Source organism: Colossoma macropomum, unplaced genomic scaffold, assembly GCF_904425465.1.
Source record: "Colossoma macropomum unplaced genomic scaffold, Colossoma_macropomum, whole genome shotgun sequence".
Taxonomy (NCBI): Eukaryota; Metazoa; Chordata; class Actinopteri; order Characiformes; family Serrasalmidae; genus Colossoma; species Colossoma macropomum.
The window spans coordinates 33,938,090-33,950,650 of NW_023494798.1; positions in this window are offsets into that span (position 1 = coordinate 33,938,090).

Below are 12,561 nucleotides of genomic sequence, written 5' to 3' on the forward strand. Positions count from 1 at the left end.
CTAAGTATATTGTGCATTTTGTTGTTTTTCTTAATTTTTCCCCAATTTAAACTGGCTGATAGTCTTTTGAAGTCTTTATTAGAGATATTCATTAATACACCTGGAACAAATTAAGTGATAACAATATTAATATCACAATATTAAGGCCATTTCATAAATGATTTTGGATTTTCAGGTGTTCCTGAAGTTGACAGTGTAATTTTTCTCTCAAAGTCATCTACAGTGTGGACCAGTTATTTGCCATCTGCACAGTGAGTATAGTCCAGAGCTTACAGTATTACAATAAAACATTAGTCATTGTCAAGATTGTGAGGATAACTTACCCTGCAGTACAACAAATCATAAATAAATCATTATTAAATCACCAGCTCAGCTGTAGTCCATCAGCCAAGACATCTTTGATGTCTACAGTTTGCTTCTTTAGTTTTAGCGCTGGAGCTCTGAGGGAAATGTTTTCTAAATTTATGCTACCAAAAAAAGTTTTTGGGTAACAGAAACTTCCTTTAGCTTCTTGGCTACATTAGCCTTGTAGCTCCAAGCCAGAACTAAAGAAGCTATGTTTGGGGGGGGTGGGGGGAGGGCTGGTAAAGGGGAAATTGTGTAAATTTGATTATCACACAGTTATTTTATCCTTTATGAATCGTACAGTAAAACTAATCCAACTCAAAGAGGGTGTAAGCCATTTTAAACAATGTAACTTCGCTCAATATAACACAGATTTGGGAAAGGTTTACTCTGGTTGTTTGACCGGCAGTGTGGATAGGGCCGCCCACCACTCAGGGCAAGTGTGATCACTGCCCCCTAGTGTGTGTGTTCACTAGTGTGTATGTGGTGTTACTACATGGATGGGTTAAATGCAGAGGTGAAATTCCCCATTGTGGGATTAATAAGGGTCTCAATATAATTACAAATTTGATTTTATCCATCAGAAATGTACTGTAATCAAATTTATATCCTCCTGAGACCTAGAAAAATTAAAGTTTGAGAATTTCAGTAATTTTAAGATGAAATAATCTTGGCTCAAATTTTTTTGATTTTTTTTTTTTTTTCCAAAAATAGTTTTTATCATTTTTATGTAATTCCCTTTATAGTGGACAACAGGAGGTTGCATAGTAATTATGCTGTTGTCATTTTTCTTGTTTCCTATACTGCATCAAACCAAAACCTGCAACATCAGCCACGACTTCAAAATCCTTGCCATCAGTCTTCAAAGTCCTGATCATCAATGTTCTGCTCAAAGTAAGTCCAGGGCACCCAGTCAGCTCAGCTTTGGACGTCATTTAGCAGCAAACTGTTCCATGTAGAGATGAATCTTAGATATAAATGGAGAGGGAAGAGAATTAATTTAATTTGAAAGGTTTTGATTTTTAAATGTACTTGTGTAAAATTGTGTAAAAGGAGATTTTCTAATGAATCAGGAAATTAAATAAAGCTCAGATCCTGAGCTTAAATGCCTGCAAACACTTATTCTAGTTGTCCATTTAGCAGCAAGAGTACAGTTTAAAATACTGGCGGTATAAAAAATGAGAAACAAACAAACCAAAAAAATAGATACAGTAACATCACAGTAATGTATTTAACTGGTAAGCTTATATGTTATTGCTTCTAACCCAAACTGGATTGAGAGAGTTGTGGTAAACCTTTAATCTCCTGTCACCTGTGATACCATGAATTTCATGTAAAAACAGACTTAGTTCCAGTGTCCGAGATCAAAACATTAATAAATATACTATTAGGTGGTTAAACGTTTATGCATATCAATAAAAAACTCCCCTGAAAATGAGCCAAAACGTTTTTCTACCTAAAACATGTCAACTATAGCCGTTAGAAACATCATAAATGCATATTTTTCAACTACTTACTTCTCTTGCTCCCATAAAATGTGGTTGCTGAGATGGCAGTCATTTTGAAAAGGCAGAACTCCCGTTGGGAATGACTCACCCCCACAACTGATATATCATTGGAAAGGCCAGGATGTCTCTACCTGGCGCACCAGGTTTCAGCACTGTAGCTTATATGGTTTGTGGAATATCCTCTGGAGACCTACAGAAGACAAAAATGAATCACCAGGTCTCATGAGGATATTAGTTTTATTGGGCTTTCTCTCTCTAAGCCAGGGGAGCCCAATCCTGGTCCTGGAGATCTACCACCCTGCAGAGTTCATCTCCAACCATAGTCTATCACACCTGATCCAGGTAACGAAGGCCTTCAGGGCCATCTGAATAATAGAGCCAGGTGGGTTGGATCTGGACTCGGACCAGGATTGGGCACCCCTGCTCTAAAGTGTACACTCAACATGAGCTCTTGCCAAGAGTTTGGTGATGTTCTCTGATTCGTTTTGAAATAAATTTAGCACTTCCATTCAAAGCCTGGGTAAGATTATTCCAAATCTAAGTGAAATAAAATTGGTAACACTTTCTATGAATGTCACCTTTGTAAGCATCTATAAACACATTCATAACATGTTATAATGCATTCATAAGGCATTATAAACATAGCTATAAATATAAAAAAAATAAAAAATGCATTATATGTTATAGCCATGTTTATTATGCATTATGAATTGTTAACATAATACATTATAAGTACTGTTCATAACAAATTATAAGAGCTCATAAGTGGTATTTGTCCGCTCTAAGTAAAGTGAAGCGTACTGTACTAAAGCCTCCTCCAGTGTTAAGAGTGAGGCTTCAAGTTGAAGTATTTACTGAAGGATTTACTGAAACACTAAAACATTCACAGTAAAGCACATTACAGGCTTCAAATGTCAGAGTTTAAACTAGAGCTGCCATCAGTGTTTTACCCAATGAGGGAAAGGTAATGTACACCACCGTTAGCTTGGTATTTGTCTTTACTTTACGCTCTCCAAGCTGGGACTGACTTCTTTGGCACTGAAATTATAACATGTTATTAACACTATTTATAATGCATTATATTAACAATTCATAATGTATAATAAACATGGCTATAAAGTGTAATTCAGTGTAATTCTTTTTTCTAAATATTTATAACCACGTTTATAATGCCTTATGAATACATTATAACATGTTATAAATATGTTTATAGATGCTTACAAGTGCGACATTCATAGAAAGTGTTACCATAAAATTTATTATACTGACTGATCACATGACATGTCTTAGAGATATACTATAATTTAGCTATATAACTATATTATAATTTATAATTTATTGTGGAACCAATTTTGTTCCCAAATGGGATTTCTTTTATATCCAGATGTCACTGTGAAATGACCACAATGAAGACTGACCACCAAAAGGTCGGTTTTGTTTGTGTGGTCTCACATAGGCAAAAAACGCTTTGAGTTTTTGAATATGAAGCCAAGATAATTACTCACTTTCACAAACTATGAAAATGGAGCTGAATTAAAGATGAAACTGTCTTCAAAGCACTTAGGCAGCACTGTAATGCTGTAATGTTATGCCTGTTTTCACAGCTGCGGGTGAGGTGAGTGTGTTTCATATCGAGGCTTAATGTCTATTGAGTGTTTACCATGTTAGCATGCAAGCTAATTATTTTCAAGGTCCATGGGGTGATAGCAAGAGCCGGCATTAACATCACATCATCTCTTTTACTTTTACCACTGTGCCAATGTTTGAACAAAAATTGCTTTGCTTTGAACTGAGGGTAAATATGTCTATAATTAAGTCCAGATTAATTAAATCCACTGTCACCTAGCATTTGCCCATGGCAAATGAATATTGAGTATTTTATCCCCTCTAACAGCTAACGCTCATTTGTGCTGAACGCCGCAGTTGAAGTGTCAACAGTGTAACGTGCAGTAATATTCAGAACAACGAGCAGAAGCTGCATTTTGGGAAAGTTTTCTCTGTAAAAGCTTCATGAGTTCAGGTCACTGTGAAATAAAGTATTTGGCCACCTGAGAAAATTATATTTTAATCGGTTGTTATGTAAAGCCACCTGAAACTCTCTGGAAACAGCTGTAACAGTCATGATACAGCCAATCAAAATGCAGGTAGCACACCACGCTCTTTAAAAAGATGGTTCATCAAGGGTTCTATATTAATGCAAATGGTTCTACATAGAACCATGAACACTCAAACAACCTTTTGCGTGACTAAAGGGTTCTTTTGCACCATGAAAGTGTTTTTCAGATTGATGGAAAATGTGTGTGAATGTGCTACAGATGTTTCTATATAGAACCTTTTTTTAAAGGGTTCTATATAGCACCCAAAAGGGTTCTTCTATAGTTACAAGCTTAACATCGTAGTAATAGCAGAGCCCTTTTGGGTGCTATACAGAACTATTTTCAAAAAGGTTCTTTACAGAACCATCTACAACACATTCACCATCAATCTGAAGAACGCTTTGATGATACAAAGAAGTTTTAGTCATGCAAAAGGTTCTTTGAGTGTTCATGGTTCTATATAGAGCCATTTTTCTTTATTAAAAAAACCCTTGAAGAACCCTCTTTTTTACACTGCAGAAAATAGTATCTTTTCAAGTGAAATGATCTGAAATCTAGTCAGTGTATCTAAAATTTTCCATTTTAAGATGGTTGTGCACTGAATATACTGTTATCTAGTTTATTTCTAGACATAATTTTTGTTTTAAGTAGTTTTATTAAGTAAAATGATCTCACAATACTGGCAGATCAAGCTCATTTCTTATAACAAGCAAAATTATCTACCAACATAGTGAGAATTTTACTTAATAAAATCACTTAAAACAACTAAAAAATGTCTAGAAATGAGTTAAATAATCTAAAAATAAGCTTACAGCAATCACAACAGAAGAAATGATAGATTTATTGTCTATTTAAGATCATTTTACTTCAAAAGATACTATTTTTTGCATAAAATGATATTGTTTCAACTAATCAATTCCAGTTGACACATCATGGACAAGAAAATTTAACACACATGGCATACTGCCGCTTAGAATAATGTTGCTTACTTGTTAGTAACCATTGGTTTAACCAGCTAGCCAGCTAACTTTATTGCTAACAACTCTTTAAATGGGTCCTTGGGCTAGCATTGACTCTGCTTTGCAAGCCTGCTGTATTGTGATTTACATACAGTGCCACGAAAAAGTGATTCCTTATTTATATTACATTTAATATGAGACAAAGACAACCTAAGTAAACACAAAACAAAGATTTTAAATGATCATTTTCTTTATGATGGAAAAACATTAACTGGCCATGTGTGAAAGTCATTTCACCCATAGTAACTTAAGTTTGACCAAATTTAGTTGATAATTGAGATCAATTAAACTAGACACACCTAGGCTTAGTTACTGCCAGCCCTGTTGAATCTGAACATCACTTAAATGCAACCTTTCCAGCAATGTGAAGTCAGGCAAAAGATCTCAACACGCAGCATACAAGGACAAAAGACATTCCAGAAGAGATGAGAAAGAAAGTTATTGAAATACTCCAGCGAACCACAGTGAGAGTTCTTAATTTCAATGCCAAAAATGGAGAAAACTTAAAGTGGTGAATCTTCCCAGAAGTGGTTGGCCTCCCAAAATTCCTCCAAGAACACAGCGATGACTCCTCCAGGAAGTCACAAATAAACCCAGACGAACATCAAAGGGAAATGAAGGCCTTGCTCGCCCCAGATAAGGTCAGCATTCATGATTCCACCATTAAAAAATCATTTTAAAAAATGAGAGCTGCAAGGTGAACTACTGATAACCTAGAAGAACAAAACGGCTCGTCTCACTTTTGCCAAAAACATCATGATGCTCTCGAGACTTTTGGAATAATGTTCTGTGTAGTGATGAGTCAAAAGTGGAACTTTTTGGAAGATAGAGGTCCAGTTACATCTGGCAGAAAGCTAACATGGCATTCCAGAATAAGATAACATACCAGCAGTGAAACTTGGTGGTGGTAGTATGATGGTGTGTAGGTGCTTTGCTGCTTCATGGGCTGGACTATGAATTCTGCTTTCTACCACAGAATCCTGCAGGTGAATGACTGGTCTTCAGTCTGTGATCTGAAGCTCACATGCAGTTGGGTTAGGCAGATCTGAGATTCACCTCTGAATAGCTCATGCTTTTGAGCCAATATGGCTGAATTAAAGGAAAGCTGCAATGAAGAGCTGCCAAGACTCCTCCACAGCAATGTGGAAGACATACGGTTGCATATAGGACAAGCATTTGATTGCAGTTGTTGCTGCTGAAGGTGGCACAACCAATCAATAAGTTTAGAGGACAATTACTTTTCATCACATGGGTATTGCGAAATGTTTTCCTCCAAAAAGTTTTGTTCCTCATGTTCTCCATGTCTTATATTACATTCTGTATGAGGATCTGAAACCATTTTGTGTGACAAATATGCGAAAATAGAGAGAATCAGAAGGGGGCAAATATTTTCACAGTATAGTAGCTTGGTTATTAATTTCTCCCTCTCACAATGGAATGAAAGACACAAATGTAGGCATGAATGATACGGCATATGGAGAATACTAGTGAGTAATCTTGCTAACTAGTGCAATGTCTGAATGTGTTGCATTCAATTTTGTGCTTTGTCAATTTGCATATAAATGAAGCTCCGTGCAGTTTACGTCCTGCAATGCAAGAGTTGTGTGAAGTTTCACTGTACAGAAGTCAGCCTTAGTAACACAGACGAGAAGATCTTTATATTTCTGACAGTGTTTTTTCGTCAGACCCAGTTCAGACACGTGTTAGATTTTTATGGCTCGGTTTTCTTCGCTCAGGTGGAGTCCGTGTGATCCAACACTTCAAGATGGCCGAGCAGCATGAGGCCCAGTGTCCTGTAGAGAAAGATAATGAACTACTGTCCAGCTAACGAGAGTGCAGGAATCGGAGCCTCCAGACCATTTTAAAACATATAGCTTGTGTAAGTGTCTGTAAGAGTCTCTGTGTCTGTGCATACATATGCTTTACTTTGGGACTCTCCGATCTGTGATCTAATTTTCAAAACTTTTTCATTTCTCTGCTTTTACATCTCAGTTTACTTTTTCATCTGGTCGCCGTCTGCAAAGCTGCTTACGGTGACACGGCATAATGACACATTAACTTTCACCAAGTAAAGGCAAGTTTTAGATTGTAATTAAAAGCAAAGTATGCAGAACATTTTGGAACATTTGGGGGATTTAAAGGAGACTCTGCCATTTCTGACCAGATTTTACAGCAAACAGCATAGCGCAGGGGTTGGCAGCCCAAATGTTAAGAGGAGCAATCAAACCACCTTGGGAGCCAAATCATTTTATGTCTATTTTACCATCTTGGCTGTAAATATGTCTCACTATGTCCTAGTATAGGCTAAAAAATGTAATGCAGACTAACTTTGTTCTGTTTTAAGCTTTATCCTATATCTTCTTCTCACATCTTCTTGTTTAAATTTGCCTGTTCCACCTTAAATGTTGCCTAAGGTGTCAGAATGTAACTGCTGCACCATTTAAGATGGAATGGGACAATTTGAACAAGAAGCTGGTGAATGAAAAGCTGACTTCAGCTTCACAACTTTTTAGTGTTTGCACGTCATGTTTTCAAGCATTAGATCTCCTTGGCAAGTAAACACCTGGTTATTCTCTGTATTTCATGATGGGCCTTCTGGACAAATGTTTGCTTTCTTTTGAGATTGGTGACGTCAGTTCTTGGATAGATTCTTGAGAAATCATGCAATTACTAGGCTACACGGGTGATGTTTCATTGAGTTTTCTGACCTTAATCACACTAGTGATACAAGCTGATAGGCAGGAGGATAAGTCTAAAGCCTTGGGTTCACTATATGACTTTTAAAGTCTTGACCGATTCTAAAAGACTGGGCATCTCACACTGTCCAACTGGCTTTTGCAGATATTTTAAGCCAACTAAAATATTAGGAATCAAACACTACTCAACTTTTAAGCTGCTGCGGAACTGAACAGAACTCACTGAACTCACTGAACTTGTGTGAGCTCACGTTCTCCTGTTACTAGGAGACGCAAGTAAACAAACATGTAGCTGCTGCTGCTGTTTTCTCTGCCGTTTGCGCTGAAACAGTAAAGAAGCAGCAGGTAAACATGTTTAAATGAGGATCATGGATTTAAAAATGTGATCAGTTTGGTATTTTTGAGTTTTAAATGAACATAAACTCGATTTTGCCTCAAACTCAGCTCATTAAAAAAGCTTCGCTCCACACGTGATAGACTTTTCGCCATTTTTCTTTGTTTACTTGCTGTATTTTCTAAAACCCGGGATGAAAGTTGTGTAGTGTAACCCCAGCTTTAGATAAGCACACATTGCTTGGACGCCTCTTACAGGCCTATATAGGACAGTTAACATTAAATTCCTGTGCGTTTGCTCAGTCACCAAGATAGCATCATCAATAAACCAGATGCGCTGACAAAGCTAAACTGGATTATGAGTGTGAGCGTGTTTTGAGTGGCTGTTTTCATGAAGCAGCTTATGAAGTTGAGATGCTTGCAGCTGTTGCCTTTCAGTTTCAAGTGAGTTGCAGGACACTTTACATAATGCGCCTCAAGTGCAATTGAGTTTCATGTAGGTTTCGAATTTGGAAACATCCAGCTGCATGCTGATTGGTGGTTGGGCCACTACAGTCTCTTTGTGTTCTGCATCTGAGTTCGAACGTATTCGGTCTGATAATGCTGTAAATATATTTGAGCTATATGCGGTAGCACAATGCAACCATGACCCTCACCCTACCCCCGCACCTGTTCTGCCAAGTCCACCCCCAATGAGTCAGCCAATGAGAGTCTTCCCATTGAAATATAGAATCAATGCCCAGAAAGTGTTCCTTCCTTCACAGTTGACATTTTTGCCCTCCACTCATCACAGATGTCTTTCAGAGAGCACATGGACGTATATTAAACAGATAAAAAACAGCAAAATATGTCTTATTAGGAATCCTGATTGAGGATTCACCCTAGTGATATTAATCTGTATGGAAAAATTACAAAGATGTGTTAATTTTGATCAGCAAAAAAAGTTTAAAGCTAAGGTATACATGATTAAACAGTAATTAACCATGTATAGGAGAGAAAGACCATCAATTTAGATTACATACATGCCTTTTTTTATTAATTTAATGGCAAATATTTAGGATTTGAATAAAAAAGTTGCAAATAGTTGATTTTAGGCTGACTTTACACTGTAAACCTTTCATGTGACTGGTTGCATGTTCTGGGTTACATGCAGCATAATTTCTGTGCAACTTAACAGTTGCACAAAGTGATTCAAAAACAATCAAAGCTGCATGTAACATATTTGATTACTCCACTTGTTAGCTGAATTTGCAGATCATATTTTTGGATACACCATAGTGTTCTCACTATGTGAAGTCATGCACAAGGAGTTATTTACATATTTGCAGGTTGTTTTTTTTTTTGTTGTTTTTTTTTATACAGTCTTCATTTAACATCTATCACTGCTATTATTTTCTATATTTAGAGTTCTCTACTACCAATACGTAGATCTGGCCCTGAGAGAACATGACATGTCTTTGGCTGCAAAGAGTTTGTGTCATGAAGCTCCTAAATTGGAACCATAAAACAAATAAGTGATACACTCTCAGGTACTACACTGGGGCAGGGCTCCTCTTGTCACTGGGATGGGACCCTCAAGGGTTCATCTCAGTGCCTTTAGTCAGGGAACATAACTGTACCATAATCCACTGAAATGATATTGGTAACACTTCCTATGAATGTCACCTTTGTAAGCACCTATAAACACATTCATAACATGTTATAATGCATTCATAAGGCATTATAAACATAGCTATAAATATTTATAAAAATGCATTATACATTATAGCCATGTTTTTTATGCATTATGAATTGTTAACATAATACATTATAAGTACTGATCATAACAAATTATAAGAGCTCATAAGTGGTATTTGTCCGCTCTAAGTAAAGTGAAGCGTACTGTACTAAAGCCTCCTCCAGTGTTCAGAGTGAGGCTTCAAGTTGAAGTATTTACTGAAGGATTTACTGAAACACTAAAACATTCACAGTAAAGCACATTACAGGCTTCAAATGTCAGAGTTTAAACTAGAGCTGCCATCAGTGTTTTACCCAATGTGGGAAAGGTAATGTACACCACCGTTAGCTTGGTATTTGTCTTTACGCTCTCCAAGCTGGGACCGACTTCTATCACTGACATTATAACATGTTATTAACACTATTTATCATGCATTATATTAACAATTCATAATGTATAATTATAAATGTATAAGTGTAATTCAGTGTAATTCTTTTTTCTAAATATTTATAACCATGTTTATAATGCCTTATGAATACATTATAACATGTTATAAATGTGTTTATAGATGCTTACAAAGGTGACATTCATAGAAAGTGTTACCATGACATTTTCTAAGCTGTACTGACTCCACACACCCCGTCTCGTGTCCAGGCTTTTTATTTCGCTGTTCTGTTTTAAAACATTCGGTTATGAAAAGGTACAAATACGAACTTTTCACCTGGAAAAACTTATTTAAGGTTCACAATCAGACCTTAGAACCACTGTTGTACCTTTGAGGAAACAATTACACTGTTTGTACCTTGATGAAGGAAAAATGTACCTGAACAGAACCTTTATTTCTAACAGTGTAGCGCATTTAACTTTGGTTAATCAGTGACTCCGCAGCAATGGAAAAAAAGTGCTGTTTGAATTTACTTGAATTGAATGTTTACACGATTTCCACATGAATAAAATCAACATGGCTGTTGCCAAACGGCAGTGAGCTGGAAGCATTATGTTGATGTATTTCATCCATGTACACAGTTGAATCAGGTGAATTCAACTTGCTTCTTCAGTCTGAGGATATCTTAGAGAGCACCGCGGAGCTCTAAGGAACTCCATTAATGATAACGCGGCTGAGGATTTCCTGCTAATCCTACATTAGCTGAAATCCCTCCATTTCCTCCCCAGTGACATCTGAGTGTAAACAACAACTCCCGTCTGGATGCCACAGATCATTTCTCATTCATATTTATAGCACTTTAGAACAGTGTAACACTAATAACATATCTAACCTTCAGCTATAGGCTACGCCAGCTCGGCTCCGCTTGGCAATATTGACAGAGTCTGGACAGCGATGTGTTTCACACCTAGTGCGTTTGCCAATGCTGATTTGTCAGGGGCCAAGCGTGTCCTTGATTTCTGTCGATGGTGCAGGGGAAGCTGCCAGCGTGGAAGCAGGAGGCCAGCCGAGAGTTCCAATAAAACATGAGAACGCGCTGGCCAGCTCGGCTGACTCTCAGCGGGGAAAACACATGGAAATGAATGCAGCTGGAAGCTATCAATCATGCTACAGCACATTCCTCACCAACTGATGTTATTTACTCCTACCTGGAAGAGTTGTTTATTGTTTGTTTTGCTTTGTTTAGCTGCTTTCTGTGAATTTATCTCCCCATGAGAAACAGGGTCTTCCCTGGAAAGGTGGTCCCATGGATCCATCTAGTTAACCCACTGGACTCCGTGAGATTGTCTAAATCAAATTCAAAATGGTGTCCATTAGGCTGATGGGGTTTGCAAAGCAAATGGATATAAAACCTTCAGAAAATGTTGTTTACATTGTTTCATTTCAGCCCTGAAAATGGTGAAATTTTCGTGCAACTTTAGTTGCTGGAAACCTGCATGAAACTAAATGGAAACTTCCAGACAAGTTTCATGAAACAGTTTTGTTTTTTGTTTACAAATAAAGACTACTGCCACCGAGTTATTTCCTTTATTGGAAGCACAGAACATGCATGCATCGGCCATCAGCTGGACGGCACGGTGGCGCAGTGGGTAGCGCTGTCGCCTCACAGCAAGAAGGGCCTGGGTTCGATTCCCAGCCAGGTGACCAGGGTCATTTCTGTGTGGAGTTTGTCTGTTCTCCCCGTGTCTGCGTGGGTTTCCTCCGGGTACTCCGGTTTCCTCCCACAGTCCGAAGACATGCAGTCAGGCTGATTGGACATGCTAAAATTGCCCCTAGGTGTGAGTGAGTGTGTGTGACTGTGTATGTCTGTCTGTCTGCCCTGCGATGGACTGGCGACCTGTCCAGGGTGTATCCTGCCTTCCGCCCAATGACAGCTGGGATAGGCTCCAGCACCCCACCGCGACCCAGAAGGATAAGCGGTTTAGATGATGTATGTATGTATGTATGTGTTCATGTGTAACTTTTCACAGAAGATGGAACGCGGTAGTTAGTCAGCCTTGGTTGGTGCTAGTTCTTCAACACTGGTTTGGTGTGTGAAGGCCCTTAGGGTTCATCCATCTAGTACTGTATTTCACACGTAGTGTATCTTGCCCTGACAGTGATGGAGTTTCTGAAGCTCTAGATGTGATTGCTCTGGCTCCGCCTTAGCACCTCCCACTAATTTACATCCACACCTCATTCTTATTTCTGAACTCCTGAAGACGGCAATCATTCACCACCCATGTAATTTGCTTTAAACCTTCAACCTAGCAGTAAGACTGACAGTTGATGGCAAACTAGATGTTCCATTGTTTTAAAATATTCGGCACCACCAGCAGCAACAGGACTGTACTGTAGTGGTCAGTGGAATGTTGTGTCAAGAGTTCAATTTTCCCAACTATTGCTGTCCGTGGTGGTTAAAT